The sequence below is a fragment of the Felis catus genome, chromosome D1, assembly GCF_018350175.1.
Source record: "Felis catus isolate Fca126 chromosome D1, F.catus_Fca126_mat1.0, whole genome shotgun sequence".
NCBI lineage: Eukaryota > Metazoa > Chordata > Mammalia > Carnivora > Felidae > Felis > Felis catus.
Window position 1 is genome coordinate 8,345,809 of NC_058377.1, and position 13,196 is coordinate 8,359,004.

Consider the following 13,196-nt stretch of genomic DNA (forward strand, 5'->3'; position numbering starts at 1 on the left):
TCACTGGACATGTGGATTGGGGTGGGTCCACCATCACCTGATCTACAAATGTGGTGGGATCGCGACAGAAGATCCACAGAAAAACTTGAGAAGGAGCCTCCTGAGGTGGGAAAGGGCACCCTCAAGTATGCCAACATCTGGATAAAAGAAAGCCGGACGTGAACAGGGCACCACCATTGATACATCCCTGTAAAATTCCAGACCAGCAAGTAGTATGTGACCGTCACTGATGCCCTGGGACACAGACTTGAATCAGAAACACGATTACAGGCACATCTCCCACTGACTGCACTTCCTGACTGTTGCTGCTGGCGTTGCGGAACTTGAGGCTGGCGTCTCCAAGAATGGGCCGACCCTTGAGCATGCCCTCTGGCTCGCGAGACTCAGTGTGAAACAACTAATTGTTGCTGGTAACAAAGTGGATTCCACTGCACCACCCTGCAGCCAGGAGAGGTAGGACGAAGTCATTAAGCAAGCCAGCACCTGCATTAAGAAAACTGGCTACCAGCCCAACGCAGAAGCATTTGTGTCGATTTCTGTTTGGAATGGCAACAGCCTGCTGGGGCCCAGCGCAAACACGCTTTGGTTCAGCGATGGAGAGTCACCCTAAAGACGCCAATGCCAGCGAAGCCACCCTCCTCGGAGCTCTAGATTGCATCCTGCCACCAACTTGTCCACCTGGCGAGCCTTTGCATCTGCCCCTCCAGGACGTCTACGAAATTCATGGTATTGGCACCGTCCCTGTAGAGACCCGTGTTCTCGAACCCAGCCTAATGGCCCCCTCTGTTCTAGTCAACATGACAACTAAAGTAAATTTTGTTGAAATGCTCTTTGAACGAAGATCTTCCTGGGGACAAAGCGGGCTTTCACGTCAAGCATACGTCTGTCAGAGACATTGGTTGTGCTACAGCTGATGGCAGTGAAAATGACCCACTGGTGGAAGCAGCTGGCTTCACAGCTCAGGTGATTATCCTGAACCTTCCAGGCCAAATCAGTGCTGGCTACGCCCCTAGCCTGATTTTCACAGAAGCTCATGTTGCTCGCGGGTTCATGGAGCTGAAAGAGAAGATTAATTGTCATTCTGGGGAGAAGCTGGAAGAGGGCCCCAAGTTCTTGAAATCTGGTGGTGCTGCCGTCATTGATATGGTTCCTGGGAAGCCCGTGTGTGTTGAGAGCTCCTCTGACTGTCCTCTGGGTCGTTTTGCTGTTCGTAACGTGACACAGATGGTGGCTATGGGTGTCGGCAAAGCAGTGGACTGGAAGGCGGCTGGAGCTAGAGAGGTCACCGGGTCTGAAAGCTCAGAAGTCTAAATGGATACTATCCCTGATACCTGCCACCCCAGTCATAATCGGCGGTGGAAGAATGTCTCAGAACTGGTCGCTTAAGTTTAATAATAAAGAAATGACTAATGATAGTGCATCATAAAACCTTGAGAAGGTAAGAGAAATGTTTTGTAGACCATTTGGGGTGTGTGTGTGTGTGTGTGTGTGTGTGTGTGTGTGTGTGTGTGGCAGTCTTAACTTATTAGCTTTTAAAAATCCGTACTTTTTAATGGAAACAACTTCACCAAAAATCTGCCGCAGAATTCTGAGACCCATTAAAGCAAAGTTTAATGAGTAAACGATCTTCTTTTGGTCAACACTATAAATCCCCACAGTACTACTTAAGTAAAAGACCTAGGTAAGAGTTGCCCATAGTCTATTTCTGCTGTTCATCTGCTGAAATTTCAAAATTTGATAATTCTGGGTTAACATTTTCTTTTGGGTAGGAATTTGTGGGGTTTTAATACATTGTTTGAAAGGAAGAATCATCTGGGTTTTCTTAAACCTCTTTTTTCTTAAGGTTTATTTATTTTTGCAAGAGACTGCATGAGTGGGGTGGGGGACAGAGAGAGGTGGGATTGGAACAGTGGGATTGGAACTCAACAAACTGGGAGATCATGACCTGAGTTAAAGTCAGATGCTCAACGGATTGAGTCAGGTGCCCCGAATCATCTGTTTTTAAAGGACATGGTGAAAAGGTATGGGTGAGGGTCTGTTGGTGATAAGCCTTCATAGGTTAGGGCAGATAAGCAAAGATTATCATTGTTTATCAATAAGCTTGTTATAAGAAGGCCCAATCCTGCGACACTAAAGTCCACGTGTTGCATATAAAAGTGTAGCTACGTCAATATCGAGTGAATCTGTTGGTATCATCTCAAATGTTAGTTTCCCACTTATTGGGATGTGCGTTCTCACATTAACAAATTTTGAAATAGTCCAAAGAACTCCAAGTGTGAAAGTTAAATAGTATTGAAGACTGTCCTGCTAGAGTTTGTTGTATCTAGATTTGGAGCGGGGTGGGTGGAGGGGGAAGGTACTGGAAGCTGGGGGAAAAAAAGAGAGAGAATTCAAGCCCAGAACTTCTTTTTTTTTTTTTAATTTTTATTTTTTTTTAATTTTTTTTTAACGTTTATTTATTTTTGAGACAGAGAGAGACAGAGAATGAACAGGGGAGGGGCAGAGAGAGAGGGAGGCACAGAATCTGAAGCAGGCTCCAGGCTCTGAGCTGTCAGCACAGAGCCCGACACGGGGCTAGAACTCACGGACCGCAAGATCATGACCTGAGCCGAAGTCGGCTGCTTAACCGACTGAGCCACCCAGGTGCCCCAAGGCCCAGAACTTCTAATTCCCTCTCTAGGACTCTATCATGCACGTGACTGTAACTTCTCCTAAGTCTAGTGATCATTTTTTTTTGTAATGTTTATTTATTTTTGAGAGAGAGAGAGACCGAGCACGAGCAGGGGAGGGGCAGAGAAAGAGAGGGAGACACAGAATCCTAAGTAGGCTCCCGGCTCTGAGCTGTCACCACAGAGCCCAACGTAGGGCTCAAACTCACAAACCACGAGATCATGACCTGGGCTAAGTTGGACACTTAACTGACTGAGCCACCCAGGCACCCCTGGCGTTGATCATTTTTAATGTCTTCTGTAACCTTTGTCGAGCGTTTACTCCTTAATCTAGATGACATCCTGGGTCATCCCATCTCTTAAAATCTAGATGAGACTACTTATGGTCTCCAACACACCTCGCATCGAAAGCCCGGTGCCATTTCTGTGTATGCCTAGGGTCTTGTGTTCTCAGGACCACCCCTCGATTCCTCTGACTTTTTGTTCTCCCCTTGGCATCTCGCAACATTTTCTTTCTCGCCACTTGAGTTCTTGAACCACCTTCCTTACCTTTACACATAAACAACAGATTTTGTGTAGCAGATTTTATAGACAGTTTAGAGAAATTAAGAAAGAGATGGTTTTGCATTGCTGACCTCCAGGCAGTTAGAACTGAATGAATAATGGTCACCTTGTTCTATAAAGGCTTCTGGCTGATTTCCCGTGATGCTCAGCCTTTCTCTCTCCTTTCCGTCCCCTCCCACCACCACCACCACCAACTATTTTTTAAATGCAAACTGATTCTACCCTCTCTTTGTTCTGCCCAGACTTCTGAATCCTACTGTAGACTTTTTTTTTTCCATAGCCAAATGCTTTCAAGGTGTTTTCTCTATTGAAGACCATTTATTCCCAAAGGGAATTCTATTCTCAACTATTAAGAAAACAATAGGATTTTTTTTTTTTAGCCGCCCACCGACGACACCACGGGTTCTGAGGAGTACAAGGAAGAAAATTGGCTTTCAAAGAGGGGCCAATATAATAGGAAATCAGTGCACATAACTCACATTTCTCTTGGGCCTTGCCACCTTGTGAAAACAGAGACCACATACGCGATGTGTAACAGTTGAGTCTCTGCAGTATGTTCACGTCCCCTCCCCGCCAACACCCCACCAGGAACCTCCTGTCCTGACAGATACGAAGAAGGCCAATACAACAGAGATTTGGCCAGTACAACTAAGAAAATCTAACTTACCACGTGAGGGGGAAAGATAATACCTGGAGGTCGAAGAAGAGGCAACTACTGGGAAGACCACAGGCAGAATGTGGCCCACCTGAGGTTGAAGTCGGGGAGTTACATTCTGAACTTGAGTCATCAGGGTTCAATGGTAACAGCTTCTAACGGTCTGTTTAAGCTATTTCAGTTTTACACCCCTCCCACCCCCAACAATGTAGCATTATCTGGGCTTTCCACTTCTGACCAAGTGGGAAGTATTAACAGTCAGAATTCACTTGACAGTGGAAATCCATGTAACCCCATGTGAGTAGGTGTCTGCCACAAACGATGAGAAAAACTAGCAAACTCAGTGAAAAGACAGCTTTGCACCCATTTGAAATAATGCTGCTGCCCCAGGTCTTCCGTTCTTTATCCACGGCCTCAAAATCCGAAGAGCTCTGAAGCCAAGAAGGTTCTATCCATCAGGTGTCTAACAATGTCCTTTAGAGGCGAAACCCGACCTGTGCATGTGTGAGGCTGCTTGGAATCTTTATGCAGCTTGCTTCACGGGAGTGGTTATGTGTTTCCTGCACAAACATGAAAATGCTTGATTACACGGTGCTCCTGCAGCCTCACTGAGGGAGGGCACATGAAATATAGAGCGTGGAACATACCTTTCCCAAGTCTGAGACATTCTGAATTCCAAAACACATCTGGCCCCAAGGGCTTCAGATAAAGGCTTGCGTATCTATCTTGGCATCTGCCAGAGGAAACTGGGAGCCAACCGAGAAGAAGTGACGGCCAATGGGGGCGGCTAGTATGGTCCCAAGGGTCCTATTTTCACGTGTCCTGCCTGGAACATGTGGTCCGTCAAAAGGAGAGAAGACTAGATACAGGACTGTGTTGTCGACATGTGGAGTCGGGTAGAAGTTGTGACCAGTGAGAATGTCTGGAAAACCCTGCTGAGTCCTTCAGCCAAAGCCAGACTGCCTACCGGGGCCGACGGTCCGGCTACTTCCCACCACCTGCACTGCAGGCAGATGAGGGCAGCACAATGTTCTCGTGAAAGTTTCCAAGCCCCTCCTATAATTTTAAGGTACAGGATCATCCGAATTATTGTTTTCATTGTTCCGTTTATTCTCAGAAAGATTATTTTTAAAGGAAAAGAAAAAGACAGGTGGTGAATAAAGACTTACTAAAGCGATTCTCCCACCCAAGTACTAACCAGGCCCGACCCTGCTTAGCTTCCGAGATCAGACGAGATCGGGCGCGTTCAGGGTGGTAGGGCCATAGACACTAAAGCAAGTCTCACACCTGACGGCAGCACGTCAGCATCACTTGGAAAAGATGTTTAAACTACAGATCTGTAAACCCAACCCAGCCCCATGGAATAAAGGGCTCCCGCAGGCGTCCCAAGGCACCTGGAGTTTTCAGAGTGCCCCAAGTAATTCTGGTGTGCAGACAAGAATGAGAATGACCATCTTAGAAAAAAAAATGTTTTTTTAATTTTTAAAGAGGGAGAAAGAAAAAGACCTTTTCCCTATTTCTGTACAAGGAATGAAAGTCCCTAAGATCTAGAACAGCCCAAACAGGGTGGGGGGCATGCTGTGCAGTTCTTGTTTTAATCACATGTGCTAACCACACAAAGGAAGTTTTGTTTCTGCGAAAACTATCAGTTTCTCTTTTATACGTATTGTTGGTGATCCTGGACACATAAAACATTTTTCAGCCAATGATTTCATCTTTCCCATAACTGAAAGCGTGGATGCACCCTGCACTTACGGGCCGTCAAGGATTAAGGGAACATCCGCTCTACGTCAGAGAGAAAACCATCTTCCCACATAGTCTCTGATGTGCTGGGCGGAATGTGGTAGAATCGGTGCCTTGACAAGGAGCCAACTTGTCTTCTGTTGGAATATCTACATAGTAAAGTTGACATTCCTTCTGTGTCTGCTCAAGTAATTTGGTTCTCTCTTCTTTTCGGAACCCCCTCAAAATGAAGAAAGTTTTGTAAGCTAGTGTCTCTCTTATCTTCCCTAAAATATGGCTCCACAAATGCTTTCCCTTCATTTCATGTTTATCTCCATGAATGTTTGGTGACTTTGTGACATCTGACAGTCTTCTTCCTCTGCTGCTGCGGGGCCGGGGCAGGGGGGAAGATTATCTGCCAAACAGGACCCATAATCTTTGTGTCGACCCAATCAGACATACCTTCCAAGTCACGATTTTTCTCTCTCCCTTTGGACTTTCTTCTCCCTTCTCCTCCAGCTGGTCTCCTCCTCAGGGAGGCTGCCTGGATCTCCAATTTCAGTTGGGTTCCCTGTTACTGTTTCTCAGAACATCATGTGCTTCTCTTTGATAGCACTGCTCACAACTTAATTAAATGTTTATTTCATATCTATTTTCCTGCTGGATAATAGGATATTTGGGGTCAGGAAACAAGTTTGGTTTTTATGTTTGTTTGTTTTTGTTCTTGGTTTGGTTTAGTTTTTGCTTTTCTTTTTTTCACCAAAGCCGTGCCTCATACTAATGCATGGTGGATGAAAAATAAATATTCATTGCATTGACGAATTACATACCCCAAAGACTCAAGTAAGCTGGGGCCATTGGGTAGGTTCATCAGAAGATGACTATATCATATGATTTCACTCATATGAGGAATTTAAGATATAAAACAGATGAACATAAGGGAAGGGAAGCAAAAATAATAAAAAAAAAAAAACAGGGAGGGGGACAAAACATAAAAGACTCAAATAGAACAGAGGGTCACTGGAGGGGTTGTGGCAGGGGGGATGGGCTAAATGGGTAAGGGGCATTAAGGAATCTACTCCTGAAATCATTGTTGCACTCTATGCTAACTAACTTGGATGTAAATTTTTTTTAAAAAAATTTTTTTTAAGTTGACTATAGACTTTATGAAAAGGTGTCAGCCAAAGCTGAGATAACTGGAAGCGAGAAAGCAGTAGAGGGAAGAACCAGGGAAAGGGGGCCTGTTAACTCACCTCTGAACAGCAGGGTTTGCAATTATCATGCTAAAAATGAATGCGTTCAAACTGCAAAGCTTCAGTCAATGAATCACAACTAACATGAATGTTTTTATTTCAGGGTTGCACATACTTTATTTATATAATTGTGATTCAGAACGAATACCTTGATGATGCTTTATGTGCTGCGGCAAATGCTTAATTGCAGCTTGTTTTGTTGGCATTTATTTAAATGTCAGTAAAACTCTCTCCCACAGATATTAAATTTTGTAATTAATCATTCATGAGGCCTTCGTTAATCAACTTTTCCTTAAGTATTTCAGATTCTTGTCAGGCCCATTCATTTCCCCTGTGAAGATCTAAGAATTGGTTTTAGGTGATAAATTGACTGTGTTCTCCCAGAGCCCGTTTTTCTTAAGCACTTGAAAACATTCATCTACATGAATCTGACTTATGAAGTGGGGCCCGAGCCACAGTAAACACAGTCGAATAAGCAGCACCTGTCAACCCCGATGCACGTGATGTCAGGCATTCTCAAGTTCCTTGCATTTTTATGACAAACTAAATTGATCTATACATTCACTGCATCAGTCAACCAACACTTGTGTGAGTGGCAACCATGAGTCACATCTGGGGATAAGATGATATATAACATGATATGACACACGATAGTATGCCTGCCCTCCCGGAGTTTATAGTTCAAGTGGAGGCAGAGAGATGTGAGAGCAAACCGGGGCAGTAAAGAGTTAGAGCAGCTATAATGGAGGCAAGTATAAGTCATAAAGAAAAGGTCGGAGTTTGGGATGATGGGGGGGGATCAGAAAAGCTTCCTGATTTGAGATGTATCTTTAAAAAATAAGTCAATGAGGGCATCAGAGTGGGGAAAATAATGGAGAGAAAGGATGATTGAAACATGATGAAGAACTTGATCAAAGACCCAGAGGCATGAAACAGCATGGCATCTTGGACATCCTAGTCATTAGGCATCTTGCAGGCCATTAGGCATGGGGGGGGGGGGGAGGGGACTCCGTGAGAAACGAGACAGGAGAGACACGCAGAGACTGGCTCACGGAGGGTCTTGAGGCCTATGCTAAGCAGTTTGGATTATATTTTCTCGGCCACATATAACCTCTAGCGTGTTTTCAGCAAGGAGTGGCTTGGTGCGATAGATAATTTAGAGAGTTCACTCTGGCAGTTGTTTAGAGATTGAATTAGAACGCTTGGGCCCTGGAGACATTGTATTCATGTATTCAAACATTTTTAGAGTTATCTTTTAAGTGCCAGATACTGTCCTAAGCTCTAAGAATACAGCAACGACCCAAAGAGACAAGATGTCTGCTCGCACAGAGCATTCGAGCAGAGACGTATAGACAATAACCAGAGAAGTAAACAGATAAACAAGAAAAATGGAAGATAATGTCCAGCCCTGCAAATATGAAAACTGGCTGATAGGGAGTGTCAGAGGGCTACCTTAAATTGCGTGGCTATGAAAGACCTCTCTGCACCCAATCTGAATGACAAGGGCAGAGGTCACTCTATGATTGGAGGTAGGACCTTCCATGAAAAGAGAACAGGGGATGCAAAATCTTTAAGTTGGAGAGGCTTAGCCAGCTCAAGAAGTAGAAAGGCCAGTGTGCCCAGGGAGTGGCAGCAAGGACATGAGGGGTAAGAGGTTAGGTTGACTAGAATTCAAAGGCCATGTGACCCAGACCTGGGACAATGTGTTTGAATTTTATCTTCAAGGCCATAGGAAGTCACACATATAAGTCACTGCCTGGTTTTAGGCGGGCAAGTGATATGGTCAGGTGTATATTTTTAAGTGATGCCTGGCTGCTTTGTCAAATGTGGACAGGAATAAAGCAGAGAGAAGTCAGAAAGCTCTTGCAGTAGACCTTGTGGGAGACATTCAGGTGGACTAGGGTCACCAGTGGAGATGGAAGGAAGCAGATGGAATTGGATGTGTTTGTGTGTGGAGTGAAAAGGGACCGTGTGGTGGGTTAAATATGGGGAACAAGAGACAAAATGCAATAGGGAGCAACTCTGTTTAATGTTCAAACTGGCTTGCCTCATTCAGCAGATCGTGCGCTCAGGCCCCCCGAGTGGGAGCTGGGGACCTTTCCCCTTCCAACGCAGTTCGGGTTTTGCTTGTGTTGTATCGCCTTGGGTCCGTTTGTTTACCAAGAAAGTGATTTCTCTTCCTTGTACTTTTCAGTTTGCCCACCTCCCTGGCTGGGAGATTATCTGGCGCTTATTAAATCTCTGACACGGGAGGCAATGGTTTATTCCCACCCGGTGGCACCACCGTGGGGGGAATGTGCCGGGAGACGTGGGGTCGCCGGCACAGCAGGGCCAGCGTGAAGTCACGGGGCGTTTCCCAAGCAGCCTCAGCCTGTCGAGCCACACGGACTTCTGAGCACTGAATAGTTCTCTGTCGGAGTTTGAAGATGATACAGGGACTTCTCAGACATAGTCCCTGCTTTCCAGGAGGCAGCAGTTTCGGTGGGGCAGCAAGACTAATGCAAACCGAAAAGGATAAAGGAAGCAGGTGAGGCCACGTGCAAGAAAGTGAAGAAGACAGTTTGTGAGAGCAGCTGCGGTTGAGATAAAGGCGGCTTCAGGGCCGACTGGGGAAAACAAGGAGAGCCTTTTGCTGTGAACCGGGCCAGGAAGAGGGGGGCTTTAGATAAGGGGCCCAGAGGGTCCGGAGGATGCTGGGCTGTGATGGTGACATTACTGGGCACACCACACGTTGGGGTGCCCTGGGTACGTGTCCTCGGACCTTTTGCCGTCTTCTGAGTTCTTCCCCGTGGCTTCAATACTATCTAATCTAGGGGTGCCTGTGTGGTTCAGTCAGTTGAGCCTCCGACTTTGGAGGTCTTGATCTAGCCGTTTGTGAGTTCGAGCCCTGCGTCGGGCTCTGTGCTGACAGCTCAGAGCCTGGAGCCTGCTTCGGATTCGGTGTCCCCCTCTCTCTGTCCCCCTCTCCCACTTGTGCTGTCTCTCTCTCAGAAATAAATAAACATTAAACAAACTTAAAAAGTACTATCTAATCTAATGGGCTAAGGATTCTCCAGATCAGTCTCCCCAAAAGTCTTATCCATGTAATTACATGGCACCACCAGTCACTTGTTCCGTTGCTTAGGCTGAGACTCTAGAGTCATTCTTTTTTTCTCTAATTCCAGTATCGTTAAAATACAGTGTTGATTAGTTTCAGGTGTACAATTTAGTGATTGAACACTTCCATAAAACATCCCGTGCTCATGCCAAGTGCCCTCCTTAGTCCCCTTCACCTAGTTCACCCATCTCAACCCCCCCCCACACACACCTCCCCTCAGATAACCATCTGTGCGTTCTCTACAGTTAAGAGTCTGTTTCTTGGTTTGCGTCTCTCTCTCTTTCTCCTTTGCTCATTTGTTTTGTGTCTCAAATTCCACGTATGAGTGAAATCGTATGGTATTTGTCTTTCTCTGACTGACTTACTTCGCTTAGCATTATATTCTCTAGCTCTATCCGTGTCCCCGCAAATGGCAAGATCTCAATCTTTTTTATGGCTAAGTAATATTCCACCGTATATACACCACATCTTCTTTATCCATTCATCAATTAATGTACACTTGGGCTGCTTCCATATCTTGGCCATGGTAAATGATGCTGCTGTAAACATAGGGGGTGCATGTGTCCCTTTGAATTAGTGTTTTTGTATTTTGGGGACAAATATCCAGTAGTGTGATTACGGGACCATAGGGGAGTTCTATTTTTAACTTTTTGAGGAACCTCCATACTGTTTTCCACGGCGGCTTCACCGGTTTGCATTCCCACCAGCAGTGCACGAGGGTTCCTTTTCCCCCACATCCTCACCGACGCTCGTTTGTTTCTTGTGTTTTTTTAGTTTACCCCTTCTGGCAGGCGTGAGGTGATCTCTTATTGTAGTTTTGATTTGCGTTTCCCCGATGACGAGTGACGTTGAGCATCTCTTCATGCGCACGGACAAGAAGTTTTGGGATGTTTGTTTGTTGACAGCTTACTTTGCATTCTCAGGACGGTCTTAAATAAACCCGGAGGCATAAAAGAAGAATCGTAGTGACTGTATTTTCAATGTGAATTATTTACAATATCTAAAAGTTGCTTGCATTTAAGTGATAATGTCAGAAAAGAAGCACTGATGTTATATAGAAAACATCAAAAATACATGTAGTGAAATATCATGGCGCAGTGTTATTCTGTTGCCGACCTGATTAGTAAAGCCAATGAGAATAGGAACAGGCAGATGTCCCTGAACCTTGCCTGGCATTTAATTTTATTCCAGTTCACATTTATGGTAATGTTTCATTTGCTTGTCAATTTTTCTATGTATCTATGTATTCAGGCTTGGCTTTTTAAAAGAGCAGTGTATACCTTATAACTTTTTTAGCAAGTAAATACTTGCAAGCAACTTTTTTGTGTAATTCAGAAATATTTCAGCATGTCTTTCTAGGAGCTAGGAACTCATTTTTTAACACAGCAACAGCATTATTAAAAAGTAATTATTCCTCAAGATCACTAAGTGCCCACTCAGCATTCAAACTTCGCAAAATATTTCACAATAGTTCAAACGAGGCCCCAAATTCGCTCCGTATGTTGCATTTGGTTGGTGTGTACTCTATAGATTCCCCCTTCCATCATTCTTTCTCCCCTCCCCCAGCCTCTTCCTTTTATACTGAAAGTGAACAGTGGGCCATGAACTATGCTAGATGCTTAATGGATATTATTCTGTTTATTCAGCACTGGAACCTGGTCTTCAAGTAGCTATTATAATTACCCACATACAAAGCCAGGAGATGAAGGCTTGGAAAGATGAATACACTAACAGAACACTAATATACTAATGTATTGATACTCCTGAGGTTGAGTCTCCAGATCTACTCAACCCCAAAGCTCACGTTCTTTCTGCTAGCTATGGCCTCCCAAATCGCTTGTACTTGGGCCTCCAAAGCCTACAAGGACCTCTGTTTCATTTTGAAATGCTATCCAAGCAAACTGGAGCCCAGGAACCCCAGAAATCTGGGTTTCCGTAATGAATGCAAGAAAGAGCGTCAAACCTTCTAACTGCTTTGATATTTCCAATTTTTCAGGACCCTTACAATTCCCAGGAAAGCAGCAGCAATTACTGAGACGGTAGCTGGGAGATTGTCCTCCTGACCTCTGTTTCCAACTTCCAGTAGAAGCTTTGAGCTTTTCAGAGGTAAGAAGCCAATGAAGAGGTTGTTGTGAGGGAGCTGGGAGAGTCGCAGGACACAGAGATCCATAATGGCATTTCCCATGTTCATCTTCTTGTGCCCAAGTTTTGCTGATCTGGGCACTACTGAATAATAACTCTGAGTATAATGGAAGTCGGGCAGACTCGATTTTTCTCAAAACAAAAAATTAGTGCTTTAATTTTTACATATAGTGCTTATAATAAAACAAAGTAAGTTTAAATCACTTGCGATGTCTCAGACAGACAATATCTTGATCAGGGATTGCATTCTTCATCAAAAAGCCATCTCAAAAAAAAATGAAGACGTATCCAACAATATGTCAAAAAAACAAAAACACAGCCAACATATTTGTAAAAGCTTCAAATAATAAAATAATACTCCTAGTGTTATCAATGAGCATACATTTACTTTGTATATTGACATTTAAAAGAGTCCCAATTTAGGGGCACCTGGGTGGCTCAGTCGGTCTGAGTGTCTGACCCTTGATTTCAGCCCAGCTCATGATCTTGTGGTTCAGGAGTTTGAGCCCCATGTTGGGCTCTGCACTGACAGCATGGAGCCTGCTTGAGATTCTCTCTCTCTCTCTCTCTCTCTCTCTCTCTCTCTCTCTCTCTCTCCCTCTCCCCCCCCTCCACCTCCCTGCTCATGCTCTCTGTTTCTCAAAAATAACATTTTTAAAAAGCAGTACTAATTTACCAGATTGCGTGTAGAACTTCCAAAAGACATAACCCTACTGAATCTCCACATTTAATCTCCCGGTACTCGCATTCAGTCTCCCAGACGCGGGTTCTATCGTTTTCATGTTACTTTTTGAGATACAAACTTTATGCCCAATCAAAAGTTGATTTTATTCCTGTATTTTTCCAAAGTACATCTAACGAGCCAATCTTAGGTAGCAGGTCCGGAGTGAGATACTAGATACCAGAGACCTGATGATTAATAAGACACTGCCATTAATTAATTAATTAGTAAGACACTGATGATTAATAAGGTACTGCCATTTAGTGGCTCAGCCCTGGAGACAGCCGACATGAACAGGAACAGTGTAATATGATGAGTTCTGGGTGTATGCCGTGATACTGGGTGGTGGGAAGTCTAGGAAAGCTGCACGGAG

The 13,196-nt window shown here is 44.5% G+C and overlaps 1 pseudogene; it reads left to right on the plus strand.

Moving 5' to 3' along the window:
- The first annotated feature begins 286 nt into the window (after window positions 1-286).
- The window catches only part of LOC109492275, a 43,030-nt pseudogene continuing 30,120 nt past the window's right edge, over window positions 287-13,196 (plus strand).